Source organism: Tenrec ecaudatus, chromosome 17 (assembly GCF_050624435.1).
Source record: "Tenrec ecaudatus isolate mTenEca1 chromosome 17, mTenEca1.hap1, whole genome shotgun sequence".
Taxonomy (NCBI): Eukaryota; Metazoa; Chordata; class Mammalia; order Afrosoricida; family Tenrecidae; genus Tenrec; species Tenrec ecaudatus.
The window spans coordinates 35,650,028-35,673,028 of record NC_134546.1 but is presented as its reverse complement, the minus strand read 5'-3'; the positions used below and the strand labels follow the sequence as shown (position 1 = coordinate 35,673,028).

At 42.8% G+C, this 23,001-nt stretch overlaps 1 protein-coding gene across 3 annotated transcripts in view; it reads left to right on the top strand.

The window, feature by feature from the left end:
* Positions 1-23,001, top strand: part of THADA (THADA armadillo repeat containing) — a 385,109-nt gene that overhangs the window by 96,886 nt on the left and 265,222 nt on the right. The window lies entirely within an intron of this gene.

The window sequence follows — 23,001 nt, the reverse complement described above, 5'->3', positions numbered from 1 at the left end:
CAGAGCAAAGTCCACCAGCCCTTCTGTGGGAGAGCATGTAGCTCCTCCTCCCTGCTCCCCCACGACTCATACACTTGGGAACCCTAGACAGGCTCCGTGAGTGGGGATCAGCTAAGTGGCAGTGAATTTGGGTTTGGTTTTTTTTTGTTGCTTTTTATTAATGATTTGGAATCAGCTATGGATTCTCAAAGATGCATTTCGTGTCATGAGATTTTTAAAACCGGGGGGAAAGTGATGATAGTGTATTGATTATAGGGCATTTAAAAATATTCAAGTTTTTTGTTGGTTTGAATTTAAAGAAGAGAGAAGCTTTGAGTGTTTTCTTCAACAATGAGGCTTGACCGGCCGCACAGCGGGGCTGCAGTTGGTAACACTAGATGTCACTGTCGCTGCATGCTTAATTACTTCATTTGTTTTTTTTCACCATCCAACCTTGCTCTGTGGGGCCTTCTGAGGATCAGTTCTTCTCCTACCTAAAATAGTTAATTACTACTTTTAACACGTAGGCTTCAAACTGCTGTTTACTTAAATATCTTTTTCCTGGGATGGAACTAAGTCTTTGGAATTAGAACATATCGTTAAATTTCTTTTTTATGATCCTCTGGTAGTAATAATTTTGATGAAACCTGTGGTAGTTCTGAATTGTCATTTAAATCACTGCCTGTCACCCTATCAAATGCACCAAGTACTTCAAAGGAAAGCTGCTGTCTGTTAGTATCAACCACCCTCCCACCCCCACCCCACCCTCACCCCACCCCAAGAATAGTCAGGAAGCACTTGAGAGTTGATATATTTTTTAACTGACTTGTATTTCTAAATTAGTAATACAATTGTTGCTCTGGAATATGATTAAAGTTTTATTTTTTATTTAGCCAGTTCTTAATCAACACTCTTTCTGTTGTGGGCTTATAATCACTAGTATTTGTCCTTAACTTTATTTTGTTCATAATCCTACAGTGTATTAGACTTTCAAACAGTCGGGGCATCTCATGAGGCCCTGTTGAGTTATAGAATGAAAATGGAGCCGTGGTAATTAAAGAATTAAAGCTGGAGACGCAGCCAATTTCCAGCCGCTGCATGTCCTGCTTCACCACTTGTCTGTCCACGTAGTGCTGGCCTTCGGAAAGGGAAGAACGCCGTGGCGGTCAGCAAGCCTGATGGCGTTGTGCACAGGGCTAGCAAGGGCCACGTACCATAGGGTGTGAAGTTAGCAGGCAAATGAAGTGAATGTCTAAATGTCAACTTGAACATGACAAGCATGCTTTTTCCTTTTTCATGTTTCTGCGGTGATTCTTGGCTATGTAGATAGATTTTATTATGTGCAGGCTCATGCAGGCTCCGTCTAAAGGAGGGGGTAAGAATAGAGCAGCAAAACCACACAGTTCTCCTCTCGTTGCCAAAGCCATGCCGACGAGAGCCTCGTTCCACATTCATCCCTCTTGGGTAGCACAGGGAACAAAATAGAGGACGTTCCTAGAAAGAGGGAAATGGAATATTCACATTGTTGCTTTCAGTGAAGTTGGGGAGAGACATGGATGGAATCAGAAGTTAATGTGTTTAACGTGACAACCTCTTTGGTAAGAATCTTTATTGTGATAGTCTGAAGGTTGTGTGCCATTCTGTGCTCAAGTCTTCCGTCCTCTCTGATTCCGGAAGAGTCTGTTCTTGGTAGCACTCAGCTTTGCTCTGCCAGAGCTTTTAGTTTTTAAATTTGCAATTATTTGTCGTGTCTTGTTGTAGTTTGTTTCATTATGTCGCTTTTTGGTGAAATGTTGGTATGTGGGTTCCCTGCAGTACTGACTCCCTGAAGGCTGGAATGTCTGTCTGTTCTGCGTATCCGTACCGGACACTTTAAGAAAGCTGGTAGCAATGGAGCCACACTGACTGCTTCCTTAATCATTGAGTAAATGACCTTAGCTGATGAGCTCTCAAGGGCCAGCTGCGTGTACTTCCAGAGCCACAGACTGTCCTGCACATCATCTTGGTCAGAAGGGTACTGGGCACAAAAAGAACATCTGCCTTTTCCATCCAGCGGGAAAAGTCCCTCTCTCGGAGTAAACAGACTGGTTTCTAGGCATTTTGCTGCCACCAGAGATGACCTTAATAGACTCCCGGATCCACTGTGCACTTGAGTTTCTCCATCTGTGCTCAGAGGATGAGTGTAAGAACACAACAGACTTTTGAAAGCCCAGTTTCTTTGAAAACACACCAGGCCTAGGCAGTTATGTGCGGCTCTGCCTGGCGTTTCTTCTGTGTCATGCTGTGCTTTTCTCACTGGGTTCCTCCCACTGTCTTGCTGTGGGACCGTGCTTTTTAAGGCCATGGCCCATAGCTTCTCTCTCTTTGTACTCCTAGGGCCTGCCCTCGTTTCTGCCGTAGAGTGGGCATACAGAAATACCTGCTCATGAAACAAGCGAAAAAGCACATTTTGTTATCACAGGAAAGGTCAGAAGTCCGCTTCCTCCTCCTGTCTGTTGCCAGGTAGCCGTGATAACCCACTGAGAGAAAGTTAATTATCTTCCCTGGCCTCAGTTTCCTCTTAAATAAAGTAAGAGGTTTGTGATATACTTGAAGGCTTTCGTGAAGATTACAGTCTTGTAAACTTTATGGGGGAGTTCTGCTCTGCCCTCCAGGGTCACTGTGGGTCACGGTCAGCTCAATGGTAGGAGTGGCACGGGTAGCATTCCAGTAATTCAACAACAGGTTCGCTGCCCCAATGACCATTATAAGTATCACAAACAAACACACGACAGTCCGATCCACTGACAGATAGTGTGTTATTTCGTGCAATCATTACTTAAATAAGGACAGTAAAAGTGGTACATGTTAAAAAGAGGAAGGAATGTAAATTTGTGATTTCCACCTAGTGTGGCTCCCCGGCCCTTAGAACCCTGGTTACAGGGGCCATTCCAACAACTGGTTTGCCAAACTCAACAAAAAAAAAATTTGGTATTGATTCTGCCAAACCGATGCGAACTGGCAGAATCCCACCACTGGTAGTGGTGTTAAGGCTTTACATTCTTGCTGTTTAAAATGTGATTTTTTTTTTCCCCCACAACCAGCTACCTTTCCAGGGTCTGGAGCAGTTTCAACAACATAGTAGGGACCAGATTTCTCCTTTCCTCCTCAGGAAGGGAACAGGGGGCTCTGCCTCCTTTGTTGTAAGTCTATCAATAGTATTCATAATGATGGAACTCTTGAGCACCTTAGTCTTACTTGAATTGTGTTCTTTGGATCATGAAGGAGGCAATACAAGTCTCACGTGTTGGTTTTAAATAACATTAACCCCAAACCTAACTCAGTGCCAGGGAGTCCCTGCTGACTCACCGTGACTTTCCTGTGGGGCTCTGAGACTGTCGCTGTCGGCGGAAGTAGAAAGCCCAGTCTTTCAAGCTGCTGACCATTCAGGTCTCAGCCCCGCAGTAACTACCACACCACCCGCGTTCCTTAAATAACACGACTACATTTTACTTTCCTAAAGCTTTTTTTTCTTTTTGGTTTTTGCCACCTGACTAACTTGAAAGAATGATTAGCTGATTTATTTATTTTTGGTGGAATCAGACTCAGTATAGCTCTGTGATCTGGGGAGTATACTGAACTATCAAAACTTCTCCATGTTGAGTGCGTAAGTAACTCACCTTGATAATTCTATATTTCTTACTGAGATACACAGGTGCCATGCAGCCAGTCCTCTGTCTGTGTGGCACTGGAACTGGGATACGCAGTGTTCCATGGCTGGTATGTTAGATGGATATGCAGGTGTTTCTTCTGAGGCACCTCTGATGGATGCACCCTCCAGCATTCCAGTGCAGAGGCTGCGCTGCTCACTGAAAGGTGGGTGGTTCTGACTCTCCCAGTGCTGTGCAGGAGAAAGACATGATGCGCTGCTTCAGGCAAGATTATAGCTGATAGGGCAGCTCTACTCTGTCCTACAGGGTCACTGACCCAATGGGATTTACCAACACCAACTACCCTGATTCCATTGTTGACAATAGAAAAGAGTACATGAGGAAGAAAAAAAAATGCATCTTGTTTAAGGGACTTTTGATATAGCTAGGAAGTCAGAAAGTGTTATCCCTGAAAACAAAAGCAATATTGCAATAGTAAGGGCATTAGAATATCATAAATGGGCAAGTTGATTGGGTGTTAGAAGGAAATTGAATTTATTATAAGGCTTTAAGAATAAGTAGATTTGGGGTACACAGAAGCTGATAGATTGAAAAAGAGCAACATTTGTTTTATCTTGTAAAGAAGATGTCGTCTTCAAATAAGTAACAAAGCGCTTTATTACAATTAAAAAATATTTTATTGGGGGCTCATACCACTCTTATCACCATCCATCCATCCATCGTGTCGAGCACATTTGTACATTCATTGCCATCATCATTCTCAAAATATTTGCTCTCCACTTAAGCCCTGGCATAAGCTCCTTATTTTCTCCCTCTCTCCCCACTTCCCCCTTTCCCCCGTCATGAACCCTTGATAATTTATAAATTATTATTATTATTATTATTGGACTCAGAGGGCTGCTTTATTGTCTCAGGAATGAGGCAGCGAGCGGGCACTGAGGGGGAGCCCTCCCCTCCCCCCAGCACACATACAAATTATTATTTTGTTATATCTTAAACACTGTCCGATGTCTCCCTTCACCCACTTTTATGTTGTCCATCCCCAGAGAGGAGGTTATATCCCTGTAATTGGTTCCCCCTTTCTACCCTACCCTCCTTCCACCCTCCTGGTATCGCCATTCTCACCACTGGTCCTGACGGGATCATCTGTCCTGGATTCCCTGTGTTTCCAGTTCCTATCTTTACCAGTGTACATCCTCTGGTCTAGCTAGATTTTGTAAGGTAGAATTGGGATCATGATAGTGGCAGGGGGGCCGGGGGGAGGAAGCATTTAGGAACTAGAGGAAAGTTGTATGTTTCATCATTGCTACATTGCACCCTGATGGATGACTGGCTCATCTCCTCCCCGTGACCCTTCTGTAAGGGGTTGTTCAGTTGCCTACAGATGGGCTTTGGGTCTCCACTCCACACTCCCCCTCATTCACAATGATATGATTTTTTGTTCTGATGATGCCTGATACCTGATCCCTTTGACACCTCGTGATCGCACGGCCTGCTGTGCTTCTTCCTTGTGGGTTTTGTTGCTTCTGAGCTAGATGGCCGCTTGTTTACCTTCAAGCCTTTAAGACCCCAGATGCTATATCTTTTGATAGCCTGGCACCATCAGCTTTCTTCCCAACATTTGCTTATGCATCCATTTTTCTTCAGCGATCATATCATGGAGGTGAGCGCACAATGGTATGATTTTTTTGTTCTTTGATGCCTGATACCTGTTCTTTTCGGTACCTTGTGATCACGCAGGCTGGTGTGCTTCTTCCATGTGGGCTTTTTGTTTCTTAGCTAGATGGCCGCTTGTTTACCTTCAAGCCTTTAAGACCCCAGATGCTATATCTTTTGATAGCCTGGCACCATCAGCTTTCTTCACCATATTTGGTTGTTCACCTGCTTTGTCTTCAGCGATTGTATCAGGAACATGAGCATCATGGAATGCCAGTTTTATAGAACAAAGTATTCTTTCATTGAGGGAGTACTTGAGTGGAGGCCCAATATCCATCTGCCACCTTAATCCTAAGCCTATAAATGTATGCACATAAATCTATTTCCCCATCCTCATATATAAATATATTTACATAGGTACATGCCTGTATTTAGAACTCTATAAATGCCCTTTGCCTCCTAGCTTTTTCCTCTATTTTCTTTTACTTTCCTCTTGTCCCACTATCATGCTCAGCCTTCATTTGGGTTTCAGTAATTTCTCTGTTACATTACCCTTGATCAAGCCCTACCAGGCCTCCTACACCCTCCTCACCACTGATTTTGGATCCCTTGGTGTACCCTTATCCCTAGGTTTGTTAACACCATTTTGGTTCCTTCCACCTCCCTCTCTCCCATGTCCCCCTGGAACCTTCGGTCCTGTTGTTTTCCCCTCCAGATTGTTATCCAGCCTATCTTATTTAGATAGACCTGCAGAGATAATAACATGCATAAAAAAACATGACAAAGCAAAACCAAGCAACAAAAGAAAACAAAACAACAACAAAAATCCAACGATAAAAAACAACACAGCACAACTACAACAAAAAAGAAAGTCTGTAGTTAGTTCAAGGACTGTTTGTTGGCTGCTTTAGTACAATTTAAGAAGAAAATGTAAATGTAATTGCCGGGTCTGAGTAAAATTATTTTTAATGACTATGTTCCAAAATACCAAGAGCCAAGCCCATTGCCCTTGAGTCAATTCGGATTCTGACTCAAAATTTGCTTAAGGAGGGCTTCAAATAACTCTACATCTTTATGGGAACAGGCAGCCTCGTCTTTCTCCCACAGAACAGCTGATGGGTTTGAACTGCAAATCTTGAGTTTAGCAAATCCCTCTCTTACCTTACTGTGCCACCAGAACAAAAAGCTCAACTGGCATCTAATTGATTATAACTTTAGCAACTCTGTAGGAGAGGGTAGAACTGCCCCTTCGGGTTTCTGAGACTTTACATCTTTCCCGTAGCAGACAGACTCATCTTCCTCCCGAGGAATGGTTAAGCATTCACGTGATGACCTTGTGATTAGCCATTCAGTAAATAACCCAGCATACCACTAGGACTACTACATTAGATGTTATATTTCCCTGGGTGTAAATGGCATAGGATTATTCTAGTTAATTCTTTTAACATCTTCGTGGAGTAGGTCTAGAAAGAGCATCCAAGGGTCCTCTAATCTAGTGCAGTACCCTGCTTATAAACAGGTTTTTTGGAGCAGTTTCCAGACTGACTGACTTCCCTCCTTTTCTTCATGTTTTCTAGGAAAAGAGATTCCACAAGTTTCTGTGGTTACCCATTCCATTGTTTAAGAAAGAATTGGGTTCTCAAAAGTAAAACTTAGAGCTGTAGGGCTGTTGGGTTTTTATATTTTAGAAACTGTAATTATTAGAATTCTGAATAGTGTTTTGAACTATGTAGTAGCCAAAATCAGATTGGACTTGTCTCTTTTTACTGTGGCCAGAATAAAATCTTAATATCCTCAGACCCAAAGTCTTTTTATTTTCTCTGCTTAATGAATGTATTATGTTTTTTTCTGGTCCAGGTCTTTTGCTGGGTCCTGGGGAGTCCAAAGTCTCTGACCTGGGGACACAGACAGCCTATGGCCTTTCTCTGCTGTACGGGGCTTTTTGTTGGTAGAGAGGGAGAGGTGGTGAAGGGAGAGGGCATCTTCTCTCTGTCTGTGTCTGGGCTTCCCATGTGCCAGACTGAGATGTGACTCGGTCGTTATCACAATCTTCATTTCACCAAATGAGTAAACGAAAGCCAGTGAGACCTGATCATTTGCCCAAAGTCATATAGCCAGTGAGTGACAGAGCTAAAATACAAATTCCCTTGGTTTTTCAAAGTACTAGCTAAGGTACCCCAGGCCACACCCTCAGTCCCTGGTGAACCACGAGTCGCCCTCTTGGAGTTCAGCTTCGGATTTTACATTGTCAAGTTCTGTGAAAGGTGTCCTCTCCGAATGGGACCAGGTACATGACAGGTTGGTTTTAGATGGAGAAGGGGGAGAAATTTGTTCTGAGGTGTCCATAGACCCTTCCTATGGGTGGTGGGAGATGGTATGGACAGTGTACCTCTTGGTTCCTGAGCATTCTCTGCCTTGGGAAGCCCGACAGTACTTTCATGTAGACACAGGTGAGGGAAGAGCCGGCCGCAAAATTTCGGCTGCCATACGGCATAGTGGCCTGGGAGGGAGAGGCGTTCTGATTTGTCAAGCAAGGAAAGAATGAAATTAGCCTCAAATAGGGTATCAGTATGGCCACTAAAGAATTGACTGGGTTTTAATTTTTATTTTATTTACATTTTCTTCTGTAAAACTTTGTTATTGATGATTGTTTGGGACTATAGGGGGAAGATGAGGATTGGCAGGCATTTTATAATATTTTCCTGAATTATCATTTCTGTAAAGCTTAGACTAATATTTTTTTCAGTGTGATATTTTCCATTTAGATCTTTAATAAAAATTAGAGTGAGGGCAATGATTAGTATTACTATTATTATTTATTTATTTGTACCTTTGAATAGGCCCAGGACATCACCCAGCCCACTCCTCTCATTTTGTACATTTAAATATTGAGGTACCAAAAGTTAGGCCGTTGGCTCAAGGTCACATAGCTAGTGCTAGTACTTTAATTTAATTGGTATTTTTAGCTCATCATAAGCTTACCTGTGACCATAACAAAAACCTTATCATTTATCAATGGAGTGTCTGATCAGCAACAATACTACTGAGTTTGTATTCAAATTGTTTGAGATTAAGTTCACGGCCCCTGTGTTTTGATAGTCTGGAAGTGCCATTTGTACTTCTTCTACAAATGCCTACGGAACATTTAGTCTTTTTTTAATCCAGGAAGACTAGATAAATATGTATTTTTGAAGACTGAGAAGTAAAGTTAACACGTCTTGGCCCATGGTTATGGAAGAAGTTCTTCAAATCAGAATTTCTCAAATTCAGAATTAAGGATCTACTGACACTGGCCTACTAGGGAATTTTGTGTTCTAAGGTTTTGTTCATCACTAGGTTCATGGATTATATATAAGAAAACCACACACACAAAAAATTTCATGAAAAAGTTCTTTAAAAGATATGTGTTCATGAACTCGAAATGGGATTGAGTTATTGTACTCTGAAATAGTGACTCTTGCGAGGACCAGGTAATCTTGGTCCTAAGCAGAGCTCCAGGCCATTGACTCTTTAATAACTTAGGCTTTGTTGCTGTTGTTTGAGCATGTTCTGTGGAATTTTGGCAATGTATGCATCCTCTTTCTGCATCTTAGTAAAGGCATGAGTAAATATTTTTTCTTAGCTTTGGTATTTTTGTAGCTTACATTTTATATGACCCAGACTGACATAATGTAATACCGTGATTACATAATTTAAGAAGTCAGGATTGCTTCCAGGCCCAAGAGATAGAGCCCTACATTGTGATCAGAGGGCTTACAAGCCATTGTTAGTTGCTCAGCCAGTACTGCAAAGAAACAGCACACAGCTGTTTTCCAAGTGAGCACATGGTTAAAGCCAGAGGAAACCGTTTCTTTAGAACTGGGATCATAGTTGGTCTCTATTCAGAACTTAGACCTTGTAATCATTGACTTTAGTAATGCGTAGTTTAGGAATTCCAGGAATTTTCAACTCTTTGTTGTTAGACTCTCAATTTTTTGTTGTATTAAAAAATGATCAATACTTTTTAATTTCTCATCGGATGGTATGTGCCTCGGCACTCTAGTATGTACAACAGTCATTCATGACAGGGTCTTGGATTTTAAGGGGCTTATCATTTATTGAGAAAGAAAATGGACATGTGAGCTCGTTTAGGAAAAATACGTTTCAAACTGGGGTGCTGTCAGGAGATAGAGGCTCTGAAGTCCATGAGAGTGGGCTCTGTGAGGAAGTCAGGGCCTGACCTTAGACCTGGGAGGATTTGGATGGGTCAGGAGGGGGCCATTGCATGTGGATTGCAGACCCTGAACAATGACACAGATCAGAACCTGGATCTGCCTAAGAAAGTCAGACAGCCCATCAGGCTGGGATAGAGGGCACTTGATGACTCCTTGGGAAAGCGAAGATTCATTGTCCGAGGTCCTCCCTGTGGGCCCTGCCCTAAGTGGTGGAGCGTGGTCACCGAGAGAAACAGGTGTGCTCGGAGATGAGCTCAGATTGTTTGTGACATTAGGACTGGTGAGGGATTTTGTTTTGTGTTGGGATATTTTGTGATAAATGCATGACTCTGGGAATCATTTGAGAAATGATTGCATATTGTGTCCCTGGCTGATAGGACTGGAAAGTCTGATGCAAGACACTGGCAGAGACGTCCTCTATGAGCTGCTGGATCCGGTTCTAGCCTGGTGTGGTTATTTAAGCATTTGCTCTGTTTGTGACTTCTAAATTGAACAGCGGCTTTGCCAGCGGGGAACATATTATTTTTTAAATATGTCTTCTTTTTGTGTGTTTGTGTGTGGAAAACACATACAGTAGAAAATACAGTAGTTCATCAATTTCTTCATGTGCAATTCATTGACAGTGATGGTGTTCTTCAAGCTGTACATCCATTCTCAATCGTTTCTGAATTGTTCTCGTCCAATAACAGAAAGCTCAGTGCCCCTGAGCTGCTTCCCTAACTCTTCCCTAAACTCTTGTCACTTTGATCCCCTAGAGAGAGAGAGCGCGCTCTTTAAAAGAATCTGCTGCTCAGGGCATGGTTGTATGTTTTAAAGAATACTCGTTTCCCTAAGATATTAAATTTTTCAGTGAAAAATAGATTATGGAGTCAAGTCAGATTGGCAAATGCTGGAGTACATAAAAACAAAAGTGTCTTCATGACTGAACTGTTTTAGAATGTTTAATATGCTTCAGTGAGTTTGGGGCATCTTTAAGAGTAGATTATAGCATGCACTATTTCCCCACATTATTTGTACGGGGGAATTCTTTGTCTATTTTTTATTTTTCACTCAAAGAGTATCTGTTACAATCTTGTGTTCCACCAGGCCCCACTCTTGCGGGGATGAGCCCCACTGTGAGCCCCACTGTTGTGGGGATGGAATGCAGGTGAAAGGTGTGTTTCAGAAGCACAGAAAGATACTAATTTCTGTTATGTCTTGACAACAGAAAGGCTTAGTTTGAATTGGAGTTAAATATGCTATAAACTATCCCAAGTTTTCAGGTGGACATTTGAAATACTGCCCTCTCACATAGAGAGTAGTCAGTACATAGGAATCAATGAACATTCTGATTGCAGGCTCTTTAAATCCTGTGCTGTTTGAGAATGGCTTTTATGGGGACTAAACTTGATAGCTATCTGCTCTGTTAGAATTTGTTGCCATCAAGTCGATTCCCACTCTGAGGGATACCAGGTAGGTTTCCATGGGTATACATTTTTACTGGAGCAGGCAGCCTCGTCTTTCTCCTGAGGAGCCAACTGGTGGGTTTGAACCGCAGGCATTCCAGTGCTTATCCAACAGTACCAGCCAGGTGCGTAGCCATTTTTCAGGAGGAGATAATTTGGTATGAGGTCGGTGATGTGAGGAAGACGGGTGAGCTGAACTGGACCCAGACGCGTGTGTGCATGTATGACGTGTGTAGAGGGCGAGGGCAGGAAGGGTTAATGAGCTTTGAAACAGCCCAAAGTAGAGCTGATTTGCATACCTTCAGAGGATAGATCTTACAAGTTAGTTAAGCAGTCTTGTCGTGACCTTCCAAAGAAGAACTCCAGTTTTTAGTGTTTAAACAGATACTCAAAATAATTCACATGTGTAGCAGTAAGATTGCTTTTGGCTGCCAGTACTCCAAACCTCAAATAGAAATGTAAACAGTAAGGAGCAGTTGTGAGCTTGTGTAGCAGGAAGCTGTAAGGGGAGTGGATGCAGTCCAGGTTGCTAGCATCATCAAAGACCCAGGCTCTCGCCCTTTTGCCTACCGTGTCATCCTGGTGTGATGGCGTTGGCCCCGGGCAGCCTTTCTTCGTGGACGCAAAATGACTGCAGTTCAGGCTATCGTGTGCAGCGGCAGCGGCAGCAGCAGCCGTGTACGTCTCTGCTGCTTTTCTTAAGAGCGACAACGGTACTTTCTGCATGTTCCCATAGGCCTACCTGTACAGACTTTTCTTCCCAATTTCTTGGACGTAATTACCATGTGTGTCTCAAGTATTCCATGGCAAAGGAAATGGATCTATAATAATATATGTGGACTAATCAGTAGTCTCTTTTTGGGACTGGACTTGGTGCCAGCCCCCCTGGAAATGAATGAATGTTGAAAAGAATAATGAGGTTGAGGGAATGGGTATTCGTTTGGCAATTAATGTTCTCTGCCCCTGCAATCCTACTTTGTACCCATTCTAGAGATAGAACCCAGCAGGAGGTAGAAATTATTGAACAATATCATTAATATCACATGCAAGTAAAATTTTGTTGCAGATTCTTCAACAATGGTAGGAGCAGACAGTGACAGGGCGCTGCCAGAAATTCAATGGGAATTCAGAAGGGGCCTTGAACAACGGCTGTCTTTGTGGATGTCAGATGGATCTGGACTAAAAGCAGAGCACATCCGAAAGACGCGTACTTGTATTTTCTTGACCATGCAAAGTGGAACATAGTATGCTATGGATAGCATTGAGAAAAATTGAAATTCCAAAACACTTCCTTGTGCTGATGGGGCCTGGGCAGGCAGTTGTGCAGAGAGAACAAGGGAATGCTGCATGGTTCACAATCAGGAAAGGCGCGCTCCGGGGTTTTCTGCTCTCACCGCACGCACTCACTCTGTATGGTGAGCAGATACTCTGAGAAGCTGGACCATGTGAGGAGTACAGGGTCACAATCGGAGGAAGACTGGTCACAACCTGAGATACGCAGATGATCAAGCCTTGATGGCTGAAAGCAAGGACTTGAAGCCCTTGCTAATGAAGATCAAGCACTACAGCCTGCAGTATGATTACAGCTCAATATATAGAAAACCAAAATCCTCACAATTGGACCAGTAAAAAACCACAAAAACTCAACGTTCATAGAGTCATTTCTGACTCATGGTGATCCTACAGGAAAGGGCCAGGATAGAACTGCCTCCTGTGGGTTTGCAGCCTTACCTGCACCCTTTACAGGAGTAGAAAGCCTCACCTGTTCCACATGGAGGAACCGATGGCTTCAAACTGCTAACCTTGTGGTTAGCAGCCCAATGCGTCACCACTGTGGCAGCAGGACTCCATAGACAACATCATGGTGCACAGAGAATGATTGAAGTTGACAAGGATTTCATTTTGCTTGGATGTACAATCAGTGCTCATGGAAGTAGCGGCTAAGAAATTAAATAATGTCTTTCATGGGACACATCTGCTGACCCAGACCGCTTTAAAGTGTTGACGTGCAAGGACGCCATATTGAGGACTGAGCTGTACCTGACCCAAGCCATCCCAATAGTATGTTCATTCTCCTTACGTGCACATAAATGTTAGACCATGCATAAACAAGACCCCAGAAGAAATGAGTGTGAATTCGAACGTACTGTGGACTCCCAGAAGTACAGCCAGAATGAAGGCAGGGATTACGAGACTTCATTCCATGTGTTGTCGACATGTTTTCCACAAAGACCGGTGCATGGGAGAGGACTCTGTGCTTGGTAAAGGGGGAGAAAGCAGAAGGCTCAACAAGATGGCCTGACACAGAGGCTACAGCCGTGGGCGCAGACATATCCACAATGGAGAGGAGAATACATAAATATATATATTCTTCTTTATATGGGGGAATCTTGCACACAACTTTAAAAATATATGTACTAGTGCCAGTGTCTGCTTACGTGGTATTGTGGCATTCATGCCCGCAAGCATCTTGAGTTATAGAAAAGTAAATGTTAGTTTTATCTCAGAATAACAGTATCGTCATATGTGAGGAAAGCTTTGTGGAGCATCAATTAGAGATTGGGAATAGAATGATATCAATTGCGAAGATAGAAAATGTTATTCTGCAGTCTGAACTTCCTCTCTGGTGTTGTGCAGTTAATCTCTAGCTGGTTAGCAGAATATTAACATTTTTAAAGGATAAACTCTAATTCACTTTGGAAATTGACCCCTATATTTATATATTGCTACAGTAATTTTCTTTTTGTAAGGTCAACAGTATAAAGTAAAAGGATTTTTCTACATTTATTGGAATTGGTAGCTAATTCTATTTATTTATGAACCCAAATCTCTATTCTATTTGCATTTCGGCTAGTACCCATGTATCACATTTTGGCCAATTGTCCAAAACAGTCTTTCGTTGTGTGCCAAGTTTCTTCCCCTCTTCTAAACTGTAACTGTTTTGTTCTGCAGACGCTATGTCCAGAGAAATGGAACATGAGGCTGTCTGGGTCAGGGCAAGCCAGCTGGGCCTGACAGAAGTGGAGGGGGGGTTGTCAAACTGCTTAGGGTTGACAAGGATCAATAGTGTGATCTCCTTGCTTAATCTTGGAGGGCTAGAGTTTCCCCCATAATTCCAGGGTCATATATTGCTCCTAGTACATCGTTGTACTTTTTAAATAATAACTGTATTCATTAATGCTATTGAATGTGTACATTTAAACATCTATGTGCATGTACACACAATTATGAAATAGTCAGTTGCACGCTTCCTTACATGCGAAGCCCCCATAGAGCATGGCCTCCATTCTTATAGTTGGGGCCTCTTCATGGGGGTCAACTTCCTCCCCCCCCCCCCATTATACAGTCAACAAATCCACTTCCTAGGTTCAAGTTTCTAGGCACTGAGGAGAGTGAGGACATTTATAAAATAATACCCAGACCTTTAAAGAAGAGGAGAAAGGGGACCGGAATGCAAGTCTGAGCTCACTGTGTTCCAGGCAGGAAGCAGGAAGCACCCTGTAACCTTTTCCTCTCCTGCCTCCTCCTCCATGTCCTGACCTGAGTGCTGCTGCTGAGAGAATTGCAGCTCTGGCCCAGCTTTTTCTCCAACTTTTCATTCGCCCTGTTTACACTTATTCTTCCCATCTTGTTGGGTTCTTGTTTCAGTAAAGGCTAAACTCTCATCTGGCCTTGAGGTTATCCTGTTGGTTCTTTCTGTTGTTGTATACGCATGACAATAAAGTGATTTGGATTCTGACTCATGAGCGGTCCTGGTGAGGTGCCACTCCTGTGTGTGTTTGCAAATGAAATAGGCACTAAATAAACAGTGTCACTGGCCTCTGAGCATGACCAGGACTCTGTTCGCCCCAGAAACCCAGCACAAGTTATCAAGAATCCTTCTCCTTCCGGGTATAACCAAGCCAGTTTTTCCTTAAGTATTAGTGGATTGCAATAGATTTGTGTTCTCTCTTTCTCTTAATTGTACAAGCAAAATGTTTCCATGGTGGGTAGATTGCCATGGGCTGTCTGATGCAATCATGGTATAACATCTATCTCCTTGGAAAAAATGTTTGTCAATTGCTGTATGGCCATTTATAAGTCATGCTCTTTCCACAGCTGGACACACCATTCTTAAATACGTTGGTTGTTTTTTTTTTTTTTTCCTGTTTCTGTTTTTAGCGCTGCTGGCTTCAAAGTTGTGCTGCCAGACTGGTTGGCTCACCATGAAAATGGAATTCCATGGGGTCTCTGGCATTTTCTGTGGCGATTTCTCTCACTAGAAATCTTTCCCTGCCCCTGGCCCCTCGTGCAATGGCAGTTTATTGATCGTTCAGAGCTTTTATGTAGTATCACTCTTTCCAGCATTTTAACAAAACACCAGGAGGACTCATGTTTCCCCATTTATTTTAGTCTCTGCGTGTGATCTGATACGTGTCTGTAAATTTATATTAAGCATCAATTGCCTGGTAGACCTACTAGTAGACACTGGGGGATTCAAGAATAACCTACTCTTAGGGAGCACACAGTGTGTTTAGGGGAATAAAGCCCCAAGACTACACAGAAAACAATGAAACCCTCTGGTCTCATTGTAGTGACAAGGGTGATAAGAGCTTAGAACAGGGAATGGTAGCTACTGAGCAATCAGGATTATACTATTCTGAGTACAACCCAAGGATTAAGTATTTGATTATTCTAAAAGATATGAGGGGGCTTTAAAAAGCTCTCGGTAAAATTCCACTGTTTTTTAATTCCATTTTTAAGTGAATATTTGGTAGCCCCCTTAGGCATGCTGTCCCCTGTGTTAGGAAATGCTTAGAGGTCTGTGACTTTGTATAAGACTGTTCCCTATTCTTTAGAACAACAAACTGGTCTTTGTTGTGTCTCTTTAGAATCAAAGCTACTCTGTGAGAGAATTGTTATTATTTTGATTACTTTGGGGCAATGATAACAGATACTTTAGCAACAATACTTTAGCAATACTGTGTTCCCTGGTAGCCGTTATGCTTCGATGTGCTTACTAAGGAAGACCTTTGGACTATAGGTGATGATGTGAGATGCTGTCAGAGTCGTTTCCCACGCAGAGCTATCCTGGATACCACAGAACACGGAAAACCTTCCCGGTTCTGTCCTGAACAGTCGTGCCTATGTTTGACCTCACTGTTGTAGCCATGTTGCAGTCCATCTTGTTCAGGGTCTTCCTGACTTGACACTTTTCTGAGCAAGATTGGTTTCTCCAGACACTGGTTCCTTCTCATAATTTGTCCAAAGTATATAAAATGATATCTTGCCATCTTCATTTCTAAGTAGTTTGGAGGACAAATGTAGCCTCGTACGACAAATGTGAGCGTTCTCTTGCAGTCATTTTCTATATACTTGCCCATGATTCCAGTGCGTCCGTTTTTCTGCGCTCTTCCTTATTCATGGCCCAAGCTTTCACCTGTGCACAAGGGGATTGAACACAGCCGGGCTTGGGTCAGGGGCACCTTTGTTCTCCGGGTGACGTCTGTACTCTGACACTCTAAAGAGACCTTCTCCAGAAGATTTGCCCAGTGCAGTACATTTTAGTTCTTGATTGCTGCTGTTTTCATGGGTGTTGATTGTGGATCTAAGTAAAATAAATTCTTTAACAACTTCAATCTTTTCTCCATTGATATTGATGTTACGTGCTGGCCCCATTGTGAAGAGTTTTGTTTGCTTTCTGTTGAAATGTAATCCACACTGAAGGCTGTAGCCCTTGATCTTCATCAGGAAGTGCTTCAAGTCCTCCTCACTTTCAGCAAGCAAGGGAATGCCACCTGCATATAACAAGTTGTCCGTGTGCCTTCCTCCAGTCCTGATGCCGCCTTCTTCTCCCCATAGTCCAGCGCCTCGGACTATTGCTCAGTGTACAGGGTGAAGAAATGTGTGAAAGGATGCATCCCTGGTGCACACCTTTCCTGATTGTAAGCCATGCAGTGTTCGACCAACTGCTCCTTGTTCTGGGCAGTTTGTGCAGGCACATAATTAAGTGTTCTGGAATTTACATTCTTCATAATGCTGTCCGTAATTTATAGGGGCAGATTACTCAGTAAGCAAGGTGATCGCGAGTTTACTTGTACTTACTACTCTGTAGCGAACAGTTCTACATGTTATGACAGACGTGTATATCTGTTGACTACAGAGTAGTAAGCAAGCACTAGTAACTCTGTGTTTACCTTGCTTATTAGGGCATTCAATGCTTGTATTCTCTGCTTTCAGCCTCATCCATCCGGCGTCATTGTAGTCTTCCTTGTGAGTCCTGGCAGTTCCCTGTTGATAGTGCTGCAGCTGCTTTTGAATTATCTTGAGCGTAATCCGCAGAGACCGGTGGCATTTTCCTGCTGACACCAGATTCTTCCAGAGGCCCCCGCATACCTGTTCTCGGGTCTTTGGCACTGCTGTCCATGGGTGAGGTTTCTGTCCATTCAAAATGGGTGTTCTCCAGCTCGGCTTGTCTCGTTCACCATCAGCTCATTGCTGACCTCGTAGCTTAGCTGGGTCTGGCTGTGATTACGTGGTCTTTCAGAGCCAGGTGGGCGAGAGAATTAGGTGGTGAGGTCATCATTGGCGCCTTCAGACCTCTACTCTTTTGTTGTTGTTGAAAACAATATATGCTTATTCAGAAAAATGAGGAATGTGGAAAAAGAAAAAAAACTTGTTCTTTTCATCCAAACTCAATAATTTGGTGTATTTTTCTGTTGTTAGGGGTAAAAAACCAGTGTGTTTACCTTTTGCAAAATAATTTTTAATATTTCCTTGAGCCCCTGTTTTACTTGTAGGAAGCCGTTTTCATGCAGTTATGTACCCACATATTTTGTATTTTTGTGAATGATTAAGTAACGTTTTTTATAATAGAGAACTCACAGCTTAATAATTCTTACTATTGAAGATTTAGTTTTTTCCTCCATTAGAAAAAGTATTTAAATTCTTTTTGGTGAAAATATACACAGCCAAATACACGCCCACTCAGCAGTTGCCATATGTGCAGTTCACTGTCATCAGTTACATGTTTGGGATTGTGTCTTCATTCTGTCTCTACCTATATTGTTTCATTCTTCCATCTAAAAATTAATGCAGTAAAACCTGCGAAAGCTGGAACCCGTGTAAGGTGGAAATGTCCCCAGCGAAGGAAAACTCAATTATTTTCCATTGTGTTGAGTGACATATCAATGGCAAGACTGTCCCCTGTCAATGCAGAATGCTTTCAGGGCCCCCCCAAAATAAGACACGCCCTTGTAGGTGCAGCTCTTACAAGTTTCACTGTGATAACTCTGTGGGAAGTAGCTTTAATTGTAAGTTCCCTTAGGTGTCAACTTCTATGTAATAAAATGTAAATGGTCTTCAGATTTTATTTAGGCATTTATTTAGATGTCAGACGTCTTGATAGTGACCTTGAACAGACTGTGTTTCCTTGATCTCTTTCCTGCTTAGGAATTTCCTCTAGCATGCTAATTGGTCATTTCTCCTCTTCTTCCCCCCACCCCACCCCCAATTTTATTTAAGCTCTTTTTCTATTTTAACCAATCACCTGTAATTGAACATTGACATTTCATGCTAAGTTCTCATATTACAAAATGTGCTCTTGTGTATCCTCCTTATGCATCTTGGTGTTGTTCATATACTTTGAGTGCTTTCTTTGGGATAAATGGTCAGAAATGGAAGTATTAGGTTAAAGGATATAAACCTTCCCTAAAACTGGTAGGCAAGCTACTGTGAATAAGATGATAGCAATTAAGAAAGTTTTCAGCATATATAATCTCCATGATATTCTTATCTTTTTATGCAAGTTTAGAGGGATAGGGAGGGACATTACCCTTATAGATTCAATTTGCGTTCCTCTTACTGTGAGTGAGATTGAACAGTTGCACGTATTACCTATTGGTTAGTTGCATTATTTTCTTCAGCTTCGCTGTGAAGGCCCTATGCAATTTGGCCCTACCCTGAAAAGCTTCTTTTACTCAAACTAACCCTGACCGTATCTTCGGAGTTGGTTCCTGCTCATGGCAACTCCATAGGACAGAGGACGGCTGCCCCATGGAGTCCTCCAGGCTGGACAACTTTGCAGAAGCCCACTTCCCCAGCTTTCTCTGGAGTAGCTGGTGGGTTCAAACCACCGACTTTTTGATTCACAGCTGAATGCTTTAACCATTACTCCTCCAGGCTTTGTTTATTCCCAACCTACAACTATTTATTTAATACCTACCCACACCCCCCTCCCACCACAACAAACACACACACTGTAATCAAGCCAATCTCCCTACTGTTCTCGTGAATATTTTAATGCCGATCCTTTTTGGTACTTTGTCCATGCTTGTTTTGGGTTTTGTTTTTATTTTTTTTTTAACTCAAGAATACCTGCCCTCCTCTTCCATCTCCCTTCATGTGCTGATTTTTCCTATCCCTCTGCATTCTGCCCTGGTCTGTTTGTTTGCTTTCCGAAGCCTTTTGGACTTGCGAGCAGATCTGTGTGAATGATGCCTCTTTGTACCTGTACACAGACTCTGCCCTACAGGTGAGGCCGGGAAATACTGCAGTTATAGCAGGCGTTTAAAAGATGCAAATGGATTAAACAACACCTGAACCTCGCTATCACTTCTGACTTTTTGCCCTCTGAGCCTCCACCTCCTGATCTCAGCATCATTACATGGGAATGGAAAGCAGTGTCCACTTCCAAAGTTGCAATGAAGAGTAAATGTCATAATGCTTACTAACGAGCCCACGCAGCAAGGATTGACATGTGGAAAGCTCTCATTTAACGCTAATTGTTTTCAGTTAATTGAATGAGTGCACTGATCACCACCACACTGGTGGTTCTTGCCTTGCTGGGAACTTCTTCCCATGTACCCTACACCCGTTAAACTGGCTCTAGCTTTTCTTGGTTTTTTCCTGTCAGTTAGCTCTTGCTCTCAAAGTAAAGTCTGGGCCCTTAGGGAAGGACTTATGCAGCGCGCGCTTGCGTGTGTGCGTATGTGCTGAATGGTTGCACGTAGCTGGACGGCTTTGGGACCTGTGACAACGAGGCCCAGGCAGTGAGAAGGCTCTCCTGTTCAGTGGTTCACTAACGCCTTTGCTGGACCAATTACATTTTCCAGCGCCCTGAAGAAATATTTAGATTTGTTGCCTCTTCAGCCAAATGGAGTTAGTTATTCAGTAGAAAGTGGTACAAATATCCGAATCACCTCACTGGGTCTCACTCTTCCCTGTAGTGCTTCAAAGTGCTGTAGTTCATTAGCATTCGTAAGAGACCTATGGCTAACGCCACAGGAAACTGTAAAGGAAAGCAGGTTTTCTCCCTTTTAAACTTTCATATGACTTGGATTAGCAGCAGTGTTACTCCCTAATTTGCACCTGGGATCTCCAAGCCTTCTCAGAAAACTGAAACAATGATTCATATTTAGTCACCATGTGACGTGATTATTTTCACTTATTTTAAATAAAAACAACCCAAAAATGGCCTGGGTGCAGATCCCCATGTATTTTAACTGGTGACAGATGCTGTGATCTGAATTTTTACTTAAGTCAGGCATTTTTGACATACACCTCAAGCCTCGTAATTAAGCTTTATGCCTTTCCAAGCATAGCAGTTAACCAATAAACCAAAATATCAGCCTGGTCTGGCTTAGCTCAGCGGTCTTTTCATTTCTTCCAGTCTGTTTGATGTGGAGGCTTATTGAGATTTATCTAGTGAGCTGTTCATACTTTGTAGGCCTGAGAGCACCAGCTCTATTATATAAGATTCTGGTCATGACAGAGCGTGGATCGCCTCTACAGTGGAGTCGTCTCGTCGATTGTGCTGATCCTGGTTTTGCTGGAATTTTAAAAAGGGTATTCTCAATTTAAAAAAATTACTAATAAATACTCATTGATTTCCCCCCCTTTTTGCCTATTTTATACCGCGAGTCCCTAAACAGAGGTAGCTTGACCGGTTCAATTTAATAGAAAGTTTCTGAACTTTCAACAGGAATCTCTGTGTAGATTTGAAAACTTCTCCACTTATTTGGACTAGTTTATTCACAAGAGAAATAAGAGTGAAAATATGCAGTCATCAGTTATAAGCAAAAATAGTTGCAAATATAGATAGGCAAAAGGGCAAACAGGCAGGAATATCATGATTATAGCATAGTGTCAGGAAAGCCAGTTTCATAACTTACAGCATGGGTTCTCAACCATCCTCATGCCACAACCCTTTCATACAGTTCCTCCTGTGGTGGGGACCCCCAACCATAACATGATTTTCATTGCCACTTTTGTAACTGTCATTTTGCTACTGTGGTGCATCGTCATGTCAATATCTGATAGGATGTATTTTCATTGTTACAAATTGAACATAATTAAAGCATAGTGATGAATCACAAAAACAACATGTAATTCTGTATTGTGAAATATTTATTTCTAATGACAAATCAATGAAGTTTTGCCTTGAAGCATGGTGTAGCATGGGTCTCAGTCTTCACAGCGGGTATTCATAGGTGGGCGTAGCTGCATGTGGGCGGACCCGCCTGGAGATGGATAGAGGAGCCGTGTCTCAATTTCTCAGACCATGGGACATCTGTGTTTTCCGATGGTCTTAGGTGACCCTTATGAAAGAGTCATTCGACCCCCAAAGGGGTTGAGAACCACTGACTTAAAGGCTTTCACATATTGGCCTGTCCTGCTGGCTGTTGTTGTTAGGTGCCTTCGAGTAGGTAGAGTATGGGTTATGCATCGGACTACTCACCCACAAGGTCAGCAGTTCGAAATGACCACCTGTCCTGAGGCAGAGAAGTTAGGCTTCTACTCCTGTGAAGAGTGACAGTCTCGGGAACCCGTAGGGTGGCAGTTCTACCCTGTCCTGTAGGGTCACTATGAGTTGACATTGACTCGCTGGCAGTGAGCTTGTGTAACCCTGGTAGGAATGCTCAGTAAGATAAGTATTAGCACTAAATGGCACACTGGAATTTAGATGATCCAATTTTCTCTAGGTCACATCTTTAGTAAGAAGCAGAGCGGGAGTCAAATTCAGATAGGACTTTGACCATCACTAACCCAGTGATTTCTCTACTACGCTGAAGCTCTTTGTTGTTCTGTAATATATAATGCCTCTAAAAGTAACAAAGTTCTGCGTCACATCGCTCCATTGGTTTAATCACATTCTCGTTCCTGAGAAGAGTAAACTTACACACGTTTGTCTGGAGATAAAATAAGATCGAACTGGAAGCATAATGAACTTATTCATTCTTTCTTTCTGCCCAAGTTGCTTCATGAATCGACTGAGGCAAACACTGGTGAGATTAGGGGACTGCCTGGCAGTTACAATACATCTAGCTATTGTTTCTACTGATTTACTCGAGAGAGTTTATTGACCCACTTCTAGGTGCCAGGCAGAGTCTGAACTTGGAGCTCTCCCACGCTCCACCCTTCCTGCTGTGGGGTGCCTATCTGTGTTGAGACACACAGGAAGTGCTCAGGTCTAGAGTGGGGATGCGGGTACACGACAGAGAAGGCTTTCCGTAAGAGTCCGGGCAGGAGCGGAGGCTGAGGAGAAGAAAAGCAGTAGGAGGAAGGGAGAATGGGTGGTGGCATGGGAAGGTTGGCACAACCACATTTCTTCAAGCCAGGGTTTTGTGAAGACTTTAGTATGGTCTTCTGTATTCTTATACTCTCACAATTTAAAATCTTGGGGATCATAGAATACTTTTTAAATGAAATAGCTGGTGGAGAACTTTTTGTGTGTGTCTGGGAAGAAATAACTTACAAATAATCAACGTTGGAATGCCTTTCCGACCGTCTTCACAGGCGCTCTTCAGGGTCTGTAACCACGTCCATCGCGTTCGCACTGTTTGTACAGAGCGCACTTGGGGGAGACACAGGCTGGCCTGGGTGGGGAGAGGTGAGCAGTGTGAGTTCAGGGCAGGAGTGCAGCAGGCAGGGAGGATAGAGAGGGGGCTATTGATGAGCAATGTTAAGACAGTAGATTTCACAGGATTAAAGAAGAAGAAAAGGGAGTGGAGAGATGGCAGGTTTGGGGTTTGGTGCTGGTCTGGTTTTGTTCCAGGGCACCTGGTACCATTCTCAGAA